Source organism: Schistocerca gregaria, chromosome 1 (genome assembly GCF_023897955.1).
Source record: "Schistocerca gregaria isolate iqSchGreg1 chromosome 1, iqSchGreg1.2, whole genome shotgun sequence".
In the NCBI taxonomy this organism is placed as follows: Eukaryota; Metazoa; Arthropoda; class Insecta; order Orthoptera; family Acrididae; genus Schistocerca; species Schistocerca gregaria.
Genome location: NC_064920.1, coordinates 122,791,322 through 122,807,649, shown reverse-complemented (window position 1 = coordinate 122,807,649; position 16,328 = coordinate 122,791,322). Strand labels below are relative to the sequence as shown.

The 16,328-nt window shown below is 46.8% G+C and overlaps 1 protein-coding gene across 1 annotated transcript in view; it reads right to left on the bottom strand.

The window, feature by feature from the left end:
- The window catches only part of LOC126334747 (calcium-activated chloride channel regulator 1-like), a 340,350-nt gene that overhangs the window by 308,330 nt on the left and 15,692 nt on the right, over positions 1 to 16,328 (bottom strand). The gene's annotated exons all lie outside the window — the stretch shown is intronic.

Below are 16,328 nucleotides of genomic sequence, written 5' to 3'. Positions count from 1 at the left end.
GGTCTTTACTGTGAACAATTACATCTAATACATTAATTTTGTTATTTAAAGGTGCTCAGCGGTCGTCTACAGAAAAGACGATAATGCAAGACCGCACTGCGCAAGATGAACCCTCAAGAAAATGAAAGAATGGAGTTGAGAGATACTGAATTATTCCGACTGCTGTAACATTTCATATGTGACAAAAATGGTGAAAATTTGGATGATGTCGAAAACGCCATCTGCAGATGTTTTACTCAAAAACAAATTGATTTTTATGGTTCTAGCAGTGAAAATTTGGCCATTAGATAGCAACTGGTTTAAAACGAGGTTGACTACATCACTGATTAAAAACAGAAACTTGTTAAGAATTTATCTGCTTGAGCTGAATGTTAAAAACAGACATTACTTCCCGGTCGCCCTAATATTCTGTTCCGTTGCTGCCATACTCTTCATTCGTATCTCAGTGGGCAGCGAGTCTCTCTAGTCTGCAGGGGAACAGGTTTCAATTTCCGGTACTACCAGAAATTTTTCTCTGCTGCTATGACTGGATCGCAAGGGGCGAGAACGGTGAAAGTTGATGACTCAAATACGAACGCTAGCAGAGAGAATTAAAGTTGAATTGAAAATTAACTGGCTGATTGGTTTACGGCGTCAGTTTCGTGTACGTTTCTATAAACGGGGAACACTGTCTTCCGGCGTCGTGAATTAGTAAAGATGCAGTCAGGTAATTGTATCAGGCATTCCGTGGAGTCGACAAAGCGGAATGTCGATCCTTGTAGGACATCCGGCGACAGTGGAAGAGAGGGGGGAGAGGGGTGGGGGGCAGGAGTCACTGTCACGAAGCACGCGGCAGGGGGGCTATTTCGCGAAACGTCGGGGGCTATTACTCGAAAACCACTGTTTTGCGCTCGCCGATCGGCGCAGCGGCAAATTGCTTTCCTTTCGCCGTGGGCGGTGACGGTCGCGGAATCGATGAGAGTGACAAGAGGGCACAGTGGCAGGTGTTGGGGGTGGGGGAGGGGCAGGGGTGGAGGCGGTCAGCGCACCGCTTAATAATAGCGCGAGTCCTCCCACTGACCGACGCCGGGTGATAGACGCCGTCACGCGACGCAGGCCGTCAAAGCACGCGGCGGCGCCTCATTGGAGCGTCTTAAACCGCTCCGGCAATGGGCCAGCACCACGACAGACAGGCGGGCCAATGGGCTTGCCGCTCTGGTGTGACGTCAGAGTCCGCGACTCGGCGGAGGTCGTTACGTTCGGTTAACATAACAGTGTTGACAGAGCGATATGGCCACGCGAGTTGTCCACACATAATAACAGTGACTCCGCGATGTAATGGAAACAAGACGTTTCCGAACGTTGCTCGCTTTTTATCTCATCTGTATCGAATTAACGGTGCCACCGTAAATAGCTTTTAGTGAACAATGCTTTATTGACGATTAGTTTCAATAGGAACTAGATTTATAAAATCGACTTAACACACATAGTAACAAAAACTCATTTGGTAGAATAGGTTAACGCGAAAAACGTCGTATTCAAGTTGACAGTTGTTTTAGTCAAGAAAATTTACACGAAGGCCTTGGGTACTGCTGTCATACTTTCTCCACATCAAATATCAAAAAAGGTATGTCAGGCTTTACGAATGAAAGCCGCGGCCGACCCGGCTGACAGTTGAAGAAGTGTCAGTATTAGCTTATTACCGTTTTCTGTCACTATTATCATCTATACATATTGCATGACAGCTTTGAGACGTGGCGCTCATTTTGCGTACTAATAATGACACTGTCTTCTTAACAACAAAATATCTATTTTATATCTTCCGTACGCATTTTGGCATTTTGCCACTATCAAAGGAACACAATGCTGCCGATACATCTACATCTACATGACTACTCTGAAGTTCACATCAAGTGCCTGGCAGACTATTTCTCTACCGTTCCGCTCTGGAACTAGCGCGCCGAAGAAACGTACACTTACAGTAACTCCTTCCGAATGTGCTCTAATTTATTTTGTTACAACTATTGTCCGTTATTTAGGAGGGCGGGAACAAAATATTTTCGCATACAGAGATGAATGAATTACGTGAAAGTATTTCGCCGCAATGGAAAAATCTTTGTTTTAACGTTCACCATCCCAACTTGCGTATATCCTGGATACTCTCTGTCCTAATTAGCGACGAAAAAAAACGTGTCGCCCTTCTTTGAACCTTTTCGATGTCGTCCGTCAATCCCATCAGTTAAGGATCCTGTACCGACAAGCATAGCGTTCGCAGATTCTTTAGTAGATGTGCCGCATCTTCTAACTATTCTGCCAATAAATTAGTCTTTGGTTTGCTTTACCTGCAACATTACCTATGTGACAGTTCCAATTTAAGACGTTCGCAATTGTAATCACTACGTATTTAGTTGAATTGACAGTCTTTTGACACCGTACAGATATAGCATCTAAATAATTTTTTCTATCGGTTTTTATCTCCTCACGACCGATGATACAAAATATATCGTTAAACTTGTTGTTATTAAGCTTGGTAAGGATAAGTTGGACGCTATACTTTGTGTCAACAGTATTCTGTTGCTTTGAAATTGGAGAAATGCCGAAACGCGTAAGGAAGATTTTTTTGATGGAATACGCTGCCGTTTGAATGTATATTTCTGCATATTTTCTGTGTACAGTCTATATTTTTGCTATCAAGCCATTATGGAGTACAATGATCTTAAACCATTAACTTATTCTGCTGTGTACTGTGCATGACGACATATTACTTCACCCCGTTATCGAGTACAATGTTATTAGATCATTAATATCATTTTACTATTTACTATGCTGTGTAATGTCAAGATTTCATACGCACAGTTCAACACATTTGATTAACATGATATAACTCGTACAATATTAACGTATTGTAGGAATGTAGCTGATTATTGTATAAGGACATGATGTCTGGAAAAATCAACCAAAAGCAGAGAAGACTAACATTAACATATACATTTGGTCTAAGATCCCTGTACTCGATAAAGGCGTGAAAGCCGGAGTCTAGACTGTACACAGGCTTTATACAGAGATAGGTGGGTTGGATAAAAAATAGTGGCAACAGTGTCACATCATGAAAGATGAAAGTCAAATGGCATACACAATGTTGTCTGTAACTGATAACAACGGTCAGTTGAAGTAGTGCAGCGGCGACTTCTGTCTTTGAGGCAACTGCAATGACTTCTGTCTACAAGTAAGGGAGTCCAATTCAAACGCCCTAACACTACGTTCAGGAAGCCTATTACTGCAGTTTCTTGCGACAGCCACCTTCGTCTCGCACTGAGGACAAAGCGGCGGCACCTTCTGGCACTGCATCCCATCATCTGTCCAAGAGTACCTGCGTACGTGAGGGTGTTAGGGTGGGATATACTGGAACAGACACCGTATTTGCCCGACCTCTTCGCCAAAATGAAAGAACCTCTTCGTGGCACGCGCTACAACAGAAGACATCATCCGTGCCATACGACGGTCCTTGCGAGACATCGACAGAGATGAATGCACTGGCGTAACGTCTGAAAATAAAGTCTGGTATGAGCTATAACAGTGTTGCCACTACTTTTTATCCAATCCACGTATACAGTCAAGTGGCGGCGTATTCCTTCAGTGTATTCTTTCAAGAAATACTGTATGACTGTGGTTCAGCACCATCTAAAACTTTTTACTTAAGAAAGAAATTAAAAAAATAGAATTGTGGTCAAGACGATAGCTTGATTATTAGCTAACATTCTGAATGAAGAGCCACTATGTCGAATGGAATGACAGTGCTATGGAAACCAGCTACTCCTCTCGAATAGCACCAAGGGAACAGCCGGACTGCCTCTCCATCACCGTCAACTATCAATCTCGTTCACTCGTTGAGAGATTCGGGATTAAACCAGGACCGCGGAGCGACGTGTGCTGGCGGAATATTGGACTGCATCCCTGCGCAGCAAACGCTGCCGACTGAAAATGCCCGAGCTACGAGAACTGTAAGCAGTTGCCTCTCCGCAGCTCTGGAGTTGTTTAGCGAGCTACGCTGTTGTTGCGTCGCTAAGCATGATTTACACAACTATTCCATTACCCGCGTTGTTTATAACGGGAAATGGGAAAAACTTGCTAACGCAGGGTACGTGCGGAATTAGTGGGAACGCCGCGGCTAGCAGACGGGACCGTCCACGTTTTTAGCGGTTTTTACTCCGCCGCTGATTAGCTCAGGCCGCGTCTGTTTGTTCTTCCCAGGGGCGCCGCTGCTGCGGCGCTGCTGTTTGTTCCACCTGCATTCCGCCAGTGCGGCACACACAAATAAGGGGGGCAAAAAAAGAGCGCAGTAGGGAGGAGGAGGGTGTGGCTCGCTGCCGTTGCAGCTGGGCCTGCCGGTCTGCTAATGTAGTCGAAATAACGTCGCCGGCGAGACGGGTGTGAGGGGCAGCGGCCGGAGAGGTGGGCGTCGGCCACAGAGGGCGGTAAATGTTAGCGCCGACACAGGCGCGCTGCTCGACAAAACACCCTCGCTGCAAACAGACCCGCAACGCCGTGACGCCACAGCGCACAGTATGTGGCAGAGCAGGAGTGCGCCGTCAGTCTGGGACGGTGAGTGACCACCCGCGCCACACAGTCAGGTCTGAGGATACGAGCACGTGGACGCTGGACTACAGTCTGCCCACAAAGACGAAATCCTGGACTCTCAACTTCTAAATCGGCAGAAGTCGGTACAACTCGGTCGACTTCGGCACGCTCAGTTTTTTACTTGTCGTTACGTGCAACAGAAGAGTAAAAAAATAGCTGACATTGGAAAACGGTCAAGTGATGTCCCACGGTCCTTATGAAATCGTGAGTCAGCCACACTGTGTGGTGCGGTTTTTGTCTCGATCGCCATATTTACAAATGCGCTGTGAAAGAGTCGATCGCAGCAAAATATTTGTGAGAAGCAACACTATACATAAGACTGCTTCTCGTTTCATTCGCAGCAATTTAAGCTTTGTTCTTAGGTCTCTAACTAACCACATTTTCTAAAATCACGACGTATTCCGAATGAACAGCAACGACTATAAATACGGTATGATAGCTGCTCTTTCCATTTGCAACAAATGTAGCTCTGCTCATAAGACCTTGCCTATCCACACTGTCTGAATTCGTGACACATTCGGAAATAAACAGCCAAATATTTGTGACAGGCAGGAATGTAAATGTCATTTATGCTGTGCTCTTAGATTTCTGGCTAACGTCACCCACTGGAAATGGCGAAATACTCGGAAAAACACGGCCAGACATTTGTGACAAGAAGAAATGTAAATACAAGAATTTTTAACATGTTGCAGCCCTGTCAGCAACTGTGACACATTAATATGTCAAAAATCTGCCTCAGTTGCGAAGTATTACTTGTCTCTACCCAGGTTTCAGCTAGAGTAATCTAGCCTTCAGAAGCATAAAATAAACGAATACGTGCCAGAATAAGGCACGGTCAAACATACAAAGCTAAAGTACCGTGGTACCATGTCCAGCTACGTTATTTAGCTGAAGAACAGCCCCGGCCCCACTTCGTGGAAAGCGGTCAGTTAGCCGCAGACGCTACGTTGGAACTGACTGTAAATACCATTGCTGGCTGTTTCATTTGCAGCACTTATCATGTGTCGTTTCTTAATCGGACTATAGTAACGAAATGGAAGAAACTCATCGGTGAGAGAGCTCGCCCTTATATGTAAATAACAGAATGTTGTAGAACGTATATTTGATACATGAGTAAGAAAGTCCCAAAATGTACTACAAACACGAAGAAATATGTATTTAGCACAATCCAGGCTGCGAATCTACAACCCTCTCTTCTACAACTCCATGTCTTTAACCACAGCGATCACTACCAATCTTGGGCTTAATTACTGTTCATGTTAACATTTCCATAAGAATTTTGCAAAAGAAGTGACATTAACTGGCCTTTAATTATAACTAATTGTACCTAGGGTGACATGCTTGTGGTAAATTTTCATTGTGCCGTTGCCTGAAACTACGTGCTCGTACTGTCATAACAAGCAAGTTCGACCTATTTACGATGAACTCAATATGGTGTCTCGTAGGTAGCGAGAAAGGGACGTCACGTGACCCTAATGTCAGACGCACGACAGCTAGTGTTGACTCTCAGTACCCTGAAATGCCGGTTGGTTATTTTTGTTCGTGGCCGAGCTGTCGCTACGGCTGAGTCATATTTTGTATTCGTCCGCTGCCAACCTCAACGATCTAATACGGAACCTTTCGTTCGAAGTGATTCTTGTGACGTGTTGTGTTGTAACATTTATGTTCGTGGTGCCTGACACACATAACTACATAGACACGCCTCGACGAGCGTACAGCTATTTCAGTGTGGAAGCATACCACCATTCGTCCCCTTACGAGAGTACAGTGAGATGCAATCAAAGAGGAAAATGAGTGAGGTTACAATATCAGCGGTGAGCAGCACTTGGGAATTTGAGTCGGACGCGCAGCGTGTACAGACGGCCGAGGCGACCGTTCACGAGAAGCAGAGAATCCCGGTTTGAGTCCCTGTACGGTCACAAATTCCCAAGTGCAACTGATGAATAATTTCAATGCCGAAAGCTGCTAGGTCATATAAATTTCCCTTTAGTGTTGTGCTGCGCCACACATGACTGCATCTATTGGTGAGTCACGACGCGGTACCCAGCCCGTCACGGGGAGCGCCAGACACACTTTCCACTCGTCTGACTACGCCAGGTGGTAGTACTTCACGCAGCGCAGCAAGAAAAATCATTAGTCATGTCGGAGAATGTCGCCAGCAGGAGAGCAAAGAGTTGCTCCACCCTCTCTGTCAGCCGATGACTCGAACAGTGACACACACAGGGGAAGATTCAGCACTGAGAGAAGAATACTGAAATTTTAGAGAGCCAAAAGTCTTAGAGTCTTTCATTATGTGTGATCCATAAGTGACTGGGGAAACATCAGTCGAATCGGTTAGCATTACGAAATAGATTCGCATTCTGCGACTCTATACTGACGTTAGCTGTTCGCGACACAAGAAAATTTTGTGTCGGACCGGGACTCGAACCCGCATTTCCCACTTACTGCGAGCGGTCACCTACACAGCTTGGGCTATCCGAGGAAGCGACTAGGATCGATCCAAACACCTTATACCATCATTTTAGCCCGTCGAGACAAGGGCAAATCAATGATAATTACGATGCCTGTGATTGTACAGCGTATCTTCAAAACACATTCTATTACGAAGAGACACACTGCAGAAACACAGGCATTGTAACCATCACTACTAAATCGACTAGTCTTCCACTTGTAGGTGCTCATCGCTTGGGCGAGTGAGCTGTGCTGGTTGCCGACCTGCCGGTGCGCAGGCGCTGCTCAGCGCAGGGGAACGCTGTACTCTCTTCCGTCTGCAAACTGCAGAGCGGGCGGGCAAGTTGTTACCCTCTCTACCAGGCCACGTCACTGGCAGCACCTGCATACTGTTTGCAACGGTACATTGACCCTTCCGCAGAGCGCATTATGAACGAGTGTCAGTGCAGTGTCCGGACACGCCGCAGGAGCGGCAGTATTTAACGTGGCAAGATTAGGGCTGTCAGATCCTTCAACATATTTTACATTACACTCAGTTTGATAAGGGCGTTATTACTTCCATTTACTAGACACACACGCCAAGAAAGCTTTGTATCACCCCTTTACGTCGAAATCAAGAGCACAGAAAAGAAAAACTGTCTCTGAAGGATGCATACTGGTAAATAATCCTTTGCAATGTGACCGTATCACGAAGTAAAAGAAAGAAAAGAAATTATAAAAACTTCCTGGCAGATAAAACTGTGTGCCGGACCGAGACTCGAACTCGGGACCTTTGTCTTTCGCGGGCAAACGCTCTACCATCTGAGCTACCCAAGAACTTCTCACGCCTCGCCTCACAGCTTCATTTCTGCCAGTACCTCGTCTCCTACCTTCCAAACTTTACAGAACCTGGTTCGCACGAGAGATTCTGTAAAGTTTGGCAGGTAGAAGACGAGGTAGTGGCAGAAGTGAAGCTGTGAGGACTGGGCGTGAGTCGTGCTTGGGTAGCTCAGATGGTAGAGCGCTTGCCCGCGAAAGGCAAAGGTCCCGAGTTCGAGTCTCGGTTCCGGCACACAGTTTTAATCTGCCAAGAAGTTTCATATCAGCGCACACTCCGCTGCAAAGTGAAAATCTCATTCTAGAAAGAAATAGTATAATGGCAATATCGTCTATTTGTCGTAGCGGGTTTCTGCCAGTGCTCGGGAACAGCGTGAATACGTGGTGGAACGTTCCTTGCTCGGATGCAGGCTCGAGTCCGTCGTGGCATACCGTCGATCAAGCCAGCACGGGTTCAAACTGCCCCACTCTTCAACTGCGGTTCTGCGTAAATCGCACACAGTATTATGCGGACAGTACATCGTGACAGTCGGCTGCGACCGTAAACAAACGAGAACTTAGACTGCACGAGGTGAGAGAAGCGGTGAAGGGGAACAAGCCCCGCCTCCCCCTCGAAGGGCTGCCGTCCTACGTCTGCGTTCTGTGCTTCCACTAGACCAAAACTGACATAATAGCCATAGGGATCGTTGATTCCTTATCTTGTGGTGAGAGTAGCTTTCGAATCCATTTATGCATCAGGAGTTGTCTCTTCACTCATTTCAAAATACTAATAAAAAAACAAGCAGTCCACAAAACAAAGTAAATTGAAGCACACGAAGCATTTTGTAGTGGTTACAGCGCAGTCGTTTCCTACGGTTGGTACTGGCAGTTCAGACACGACCTCTACCAGTATCTTAGCAACCATAGTTCAAAAACTCCCCACCTAAAACTGCTACGATATAGTGACCTTATAACACCTGGTCGTTGTCGACGTCCAGAAACAGATCCTTTCAATCGATCCCACACATGTCAGATAGCATTCGCATCCGAGGAACAGACATGCCACTCCATTCTGGTGACCCCAGCACGTTGGAGAAACGCGTTCAGGAAAACAGCACGATGAGCATGCGTGTTATCCATCCACCGAGATGAAATTGTCACCGGAATGTTGGCAAACCGTCCCACTTATGGCTGCAGAATCTTGTCCCGTATAGTAATGATATCGCCCTCAACAACCACGAGAGGTGTACGGTGTCCCCATGTAATGCCACATCACACCACCACAATCACCATGTTGCACGTGCGGGGGATAGTGTGGAGACGTTCGATGCCACTGAGTTTTCTCAAAGCACGTTGTCCGCGGTTATAAGAGTACCAACAGATTTGCGCTTCGCCCGTAAACAAATCTTGACGCCATTCCTGGGGCGTCCATTGTGCACGACACCTTGCCCGCCTGCTGACGTGTACTGCGTGGTGCACGCCACGGTCGTCCGGAATGGAGAGTCGCATCATGCAGTCGTCTCCTAACAGATGCGATACATGACGTCCTCCGGCCTCTTCGAACACCGAATTCAGTTCTGGTGCGCTTTGACTCAAAAGTCTTAGACATCGATCATCCTGTGCAACTGTCGAACGTGAACGGCACATGTGGTGTAACTCCTCCGAAATACGTGTCAACTGTAGCCGATTCCATGTTCGCAACACACCATTTCGACTCCAGCGCGCAACTTCGGACAACTTCCTTAGTTGACAAACCTTCTGCGCGTAACGCGGTAATGCGGACCCGACCGTTGCACGCGGCTGTTCTTCATGGCATGATGGATGTTCACTCTCCTGTCTCTAATGCGTCCCTGCTGCTGCTTTACTTCCGACTGAGATGCTGCAGTCAAGTCGGGTGCTCCGTTCCGTCCAAAAATACCGCTCACGGGAAGTGTGTGCATGTTTACAGACAGCGTCAGGGGTGACCTTCCGGTCGAATAGGAACGCTGAGAAATTATGACAGTGCACAAAAAACTCTGACTACATTCCTTCGTAAGAAGTACAGCAGTAAAGACTAATTAAAGACAGGCGTGTTTGAGCTAAGACAGATGGCAGCAGTGAACATGACAGTAGGAGAGAGAGAGAGAGAGAGAGAGAGAGAGAGAGAGAGAGAGAGAGAGAGAGAGAGAGAGAGAGGAATGTGTCAGAACCCAACTAATCCATACAAGGGAAAAAGAAAAGGGATAATTCAAAAATGGAAAGGGAAATAAGCAAAAGATGGGAGCATCTACTTCATTTTTTCATAGGGGGTGAATCACCTTATACGTTAAGGTTTGGGGAAACGTTAAGAGGTTGAAAGAACGAAGTATCTCGGCTTTTTCTTTGGTCCAACGAGGCGCTAAATTTTGCGTTGAGGGCAGGGTAGCTTGTTCCGGAGATGAACGTTTTTGTTTCACGTGTGGACACAGCTAGAATACTAGACGAGCGAGACCTTAATGAGATGACACGTCTAGAAAGAATGCTCTGAGGAGGCACGAAGTGGACATAGCGTGTGGTAGTCACGTTGTTTCGTCGTTAACAGACATAACTTGGTGTATGAAGCAATGATGGATGTAGCGGATGAAACTAACACAAGAAATGAACGCGAAATGAATCTTCGCAAACCAGCGTACACTGCACTGTGCTCCAGGACGGAAACACAATTTACACATCCTGTATGGCAGCTGCAGACCCCTTCGCTCCCTGTCACTGGTCGCTCTTCAGTTTACCGACGATACACGGTAGGCGCGGCCGTCCGCAGATGATGATAACAGCGGCCGGCCCGCTGGCGTTGTGTCTCTGGTCGGAGAGGCCGTTTATCCCGCGGTGCCGACGGCGGGCGCTGCGCGCTGCGGAATATGTTATGTAATGGGGTACCGGCGCGGCCGCGGTAATATATCGCCGTCCTCGGTAGCGGCGCGGTCTGGCGCGTACACCCTACCCTACCCCACCCAGGACCGCGGCCGTAATTTATTAACCCACGCGACATTCGTACACGCTCGCTCGTCTATACACAGGGAGCATAACTCTCCCGCGCACGACCAGTAATCGCAGGAAACAGACCTACTTTCGGGGTGGCAAGGGAGGGGGGGGGGGGGGGGGGGGTGACTGTGTGCGGCCGCGGTCTGGCGACGTTTGTCATGTCCTCCACATACTCCGAGTTTGCTTTAATCTCGCCCTGGTCCCTTTTCGAGACTGTTGCTGTCCATAAGCGTAGGCATGATGTCTGTCGAGGCAGCGACGAAACTGACATGATACATCGTAACTAAGCTGAAAAAGTACTCTCCTTGTATGCATGTAGGAAGTGTCACGTAAGACCCCATTTATTTCATGAACGGTTAAAGACATCTAAACAAGATTGCCGGCCGCAGTGGCCGAGCGGTTCTAGGCGCTTCAGTCTGGAACCGCGCTGCTGCTACGGTCGCAGGTTCGAATCTTGCCTCGGGCATGGATGTGTGTGATGTCCTTAGGTTAGTTAGGTTTAAGTAGTTCTACGTTCTAGGGGACAGATGACCTCAGATGTTAAGTCCCATAGACTTGTTAAGTCCCATGGCTCAGAGCCATTTGAACTAATTTTTTTAAGTAAATGATACTCTCCGTCTTATATATGACTATGTCGGAGAGCGTAATATTTTTTCCTACACTTGTAATCACCTTCGCGACTGAGTTTAGGAGTCAAGCTAAAACAACTCACAAAAACAATGAAACAGCAAGTGTTATAAATGGAAAGGGAAGGTTGCATGAATGTATTAGAGAAAGTATTACGGAGCGTTCCATTTGGTAATGGACACCGGTGCACCGCTGTTGGCGGCAGTTCAGATCGGTACAGCTGAACAATCGCTCGACCCCTCAGAATTACATAATCGAACTAATATCGCGAAAAGTCAACTTTATTTAAAAAAAAGGACAGAAAAAATGGAGCAGTAGAATCAGTGGTTTCCCGTAAACGGGTGCAAAGTAATGGAGTTCTCGTTGGCGTTGCTCTGCTGTTACCGCAGAAACCGATTTTGCTGACAAACAATCTCTGTGACGACAAAGCGGGCCACGCTGGCGTTATGCCTGTCTCGGCTGCGAAGGCCAGCAGCGGCACCGACACGTGATTATAATTTATCTTCCCCTTGAAGGCACGCAGGGAGTTCTGCGGAGCAGATGGCAGGCGGCGAAACTGAGCAGGTTGCAGTGCGTGCGTGGCCTCAATTTTTTCCAGGCACGCACGCACGCACGCACGCACGCACGCACACACACACACACACACACACACACACACACACACACACACACACATTTCTGTGAAGTTATGTGTCGCACAACCGTTTTTCGTGCCACGAATGATTATCGCCACTATAAAAAGTTTATTTTCGTAATGAATTAGATAATCTATTAGAATGAGATTTTCACTCTGCAGCGGAGTGTGCGCTGATACGAAACTTGCTGGCAGATTAAAACTGTGTGCCACACCGAGATTCGAACTCGGGACCCGAGTTCGAGTCTCGGTCCGGCACACAGTTTTAGTCTGCCAGGAAGTCTTAGATAATCTACTGCTTGGATGCAAGTTTCCTTTATGCGCATGTATCAATCATGAAATGGATGGTCGCAGCGTACCTGCAAAACTGGGACGATAATAAACATCGTACCACGATTGTGGTACTTACTGGTCGGGCGTTTTATTCCGTGTCGTCTGGTCCTGCCCTGGAGATATGGTGCGTGCCACAGAGGAAAAGAGGTCCTGACGATGCCTATAACATCACCTAGACCATAGAACACTTGTTATACATACACTCAATTAAATTTGTTAAATAAGACAAACCGTCTTAGTTCATATCAATACAATTGTGATGTTCCAAATAAAGAATTACTGTTTTTATCGAATGATTATTGTAAAAAAGAGTTCAATTTACGATACGTTGTCATCAGGAGCATCGCATTTATTTTGAGAACTGCATGTTAACTTCCAACATTAACTGGAGTGCTGCGAGAAACAAAGTTCGATCGGAACATGTTGGCGAATGTGCTGAAATAAAAAGATAAGCAAGACTGAATAACAGGACGTCTTTGCTCCCGATGAGACTTAACATTACCACTCGATATCATGCTGAAGAACCAGCGGAACGGCCCAAGCTTCGCCTTGGGATCACTGTATAAGTTGGGCACAGTTGTTGCAGCTGTTGATAGTTATTAGTACTGTCTTCAAAAACGTAAGCTGTGAACCTTTAAAATATATTATGTGACGCAGTAATCTAAAGGTACATCTGGATGAAAGAAATACTGTGACAGACATTACTCAAAAATTTTCTGAGAGTCTTCTGTTAAACATTGCGATTGAGGCATTCAAAAACGATTGGTATTTTCATAGAAGACTAACCCTGCTGGACTTCACGGGAAGAAGGGGAGTGTATTCGCTCGTGTGACATTCAGACCAAATGGAGAGACCAATGACAATTGGCTGACCGGCTCCTCTCCTGATTATTATTATTATTATTACGTGTCAACAAACAGAAGTGTTTCATCCAAACTATGGTGGGTGGAAGTGCGTGATAGTGATTGGCAGCTACCTCAGTACAATGCGAGAGTGGAATACTTAGTTCTGTTAGAAAAAGTTATATTCTCTATGACTTCAGTGGCGATAGTAAGATACCAAACTGCTGAGATCTTCTATCCCTAGTGTTACGCACTAATTATAAACTACCGTACGGTAAGGATAACACACACACCCATGCCCGAGGGAGGACTCGAACCTCCGACGGAGACAGCCGTTCGAACAGCGGCAATGCCCCCTAGACAGCTCGGCTACCCCGCGCGCCTATGGCTTTTGAACTTAAACAATGCTCGCTTATGCAATCCACATCCTGTTCCATCCGTACTGGCGTTAATATTACGTTACGGAAGCATATTTCACCGCGGGCACCACTAAGGGGTCAATGCGAAGTGATTGACGAAAACACGCTAGCTTGGAAAACGATTATACTAACGAAGAATAAGCGAAATGTTTATCCGAAATCACTGCAGTGTACCGTTCGATTATTCATTTTGGTCTATTTGGTATCACACGACGTTATTAAAGTCTCCATGACGAAACCGAGCGACCGTCGTATTATGTTGGACGAGTGAAACAATAAATGCATTTTCGCATGTACGATAAAGTTCGTAACTCACAGAGTATATAGTGTTAAGAGTATTCATTGTTCGCGGATTTTTGATCTAGAAACCCAGCCACTGCTATGCACCGCGACCAAACTGCCCTGCTAACCGCATGAGATCATGGGCTACGGGTTGTCTACTGCCACAACCACGAGTGGGTGGCAGCCGGCGATGATGGAGAAACGTTTGTCAGCACGTACAGGTACAAGCCTTTTGTAGATTAGTCACTTTGGTTTAATACACCAGAATCATTGTATTTCTATTGTACCATACAATGAAGAGCCAAAGCAACTGGTACACCTGCCTAATATCGTGTAGAGCCCTCGTGATCACTCAGAAGTGCCACAACAAGGCGTGGCGTGAACTTGACTAGTGTCTGAAGTAGTGCTGGGGGGAGCAGACACCATGAATCCTGCAGGGCTGTCCATAAGTCCGCAAGAGTAGGAGGGGGTGGAGGTCTCTTCTGAACAGCACGTCGCAAGGCATCCCAGATATGCTCAATAATGCTCATGTCTGGCAAGTTTGGTGGCCAGTGCAAGTGTCTGAACTCTGAAGAGTGTTCCTGTAGCCACTCTGTAGCAATTCTGGACGTGTGAGGTTTCGCATTGTCCGGCTGGAATTGCCCAAGTCCGTCGGAATGCACAATGCCCATGAATAGACGGAGGTAATCAGACAGGATGCTCACGTACGTGACGCTTGTCAGAATCGCATCTAGAGGTATCAGGGGTCTCATATCACTCCAACGTCACCAGCTTCCAACAGCTTGAACAGTCCCCTGTTGACATGCAGTGTCCATGGATTCATGGGGTTGTGTCCATACTCGCACACGCCCATCCACTCGATACAATTTGAAACGAGATTCGTCAGACCAGGCAACATGTTTCCAGGCATCAACAGTCCAATGTAGGTGTTGACGGACCCAGGTCAGGCGTAAAGCTCTGTGTCGGGCAGCCATCAAGGGTACACGAGTGGGCCATCGGCTCCGAAAGCCATTACAGATGATGTTTCATTGAATGGTTCTCTTCACTCGTTGTTGGTCTCATTCTTGCAGGAATTTTTTTCCGGCCACACCGATGTTGGAGATTTGAAGTTTTACAGGACATCTAATATTCATGGTACACTCGTGAAATAGTCGTACGGGAAAATCTCGAATTCATTGCTATCTCGGAGATACTGTGTGCCATCGCTCGTGCTCCGACTAGAACACTATGTTTAAACTCACTTAAATCTTGATAACACGACATTGATCTAACAACTGTGCCAGACACTTCCTGTCTTATATACGCGTTGCCGACCGCAGCGCCGTATTCTGTCTGTTTACATATCTCTGTACTTGAACACTCATTCATATATCAGTTTCTTTGGCGCTTGAGTGTATATCGATATAAATTAGTCATTTTAGTTTAATCCATCAGAATCCTTGAACTTCTATTGTACCATATACGTAACGCTATGAAATATGTCACGTAAATGTGACTTATATGCCATTTTTACCAAAATATGTTTATTGTGTTCGCTAAATAATACATATATGGCAGTTACTATTCTTTGTCTTTGGTGTTTAACAGTTGTGCCCATAGTGGCTTAAGGAGAACATTTATAGAGGAGGCGTCGGAAAACTGCGAGGTGTAGAGAAGTGGCAGGCAAGGTCTCGAAGCACGGCGTAGTTCACTGCCAGTGGTATAGTCAGTGAGTGGGCGGTACCAGCGACACGCTACAGGCAGTGAAGGCGGACAAGACGTCTCGCGCACCGCGCTAACGAGCTCTGAAATGACGAGGCGCGAGTAATGTGTGTGTGTGTGTGTGTGTGTGTGTGTGTGTGTGTGTGTGCATTACATTGCGCCCAATTAAGGGCGTAGAGGAGCAGCAGTGCAGAGTAGAATAGCGGCAAGGTGCCACATGTGAAAGAAAGCGCTGCAAGGGAAAATCGGGGAAGTGACGGGAAAAGGGGAATAGTGGGCCAGCCAAGGCAAACGCGGCGGCGGGCGCTTCCGAGTGTGGGGTGGCCGCAGAGGCGCGCACGCAGGGCGACACATGTGTCCCGTGTCCGGCGCCGAGCAGGCCACAGCACTGGCAGCCAAGCGTCCAGCCGACTGAGAGGGTGCGATTCCAGCCCACAAGTGCTTTTTTTTAGCAATTTAGTTTTACCTTGGAGAGGCACTACAAAAAGAGAACCCGAGGAGATGCTGAGAAGAGAAAATTAAATTTGTCGTTGCGGTCGGAAAAAAGAGAAAAGTCCGTTACTAACTGCATGGAGACAGCAGTGCGTAATTTTTTTCCATGGATGTGAACGTAATGCAATGCGAGTG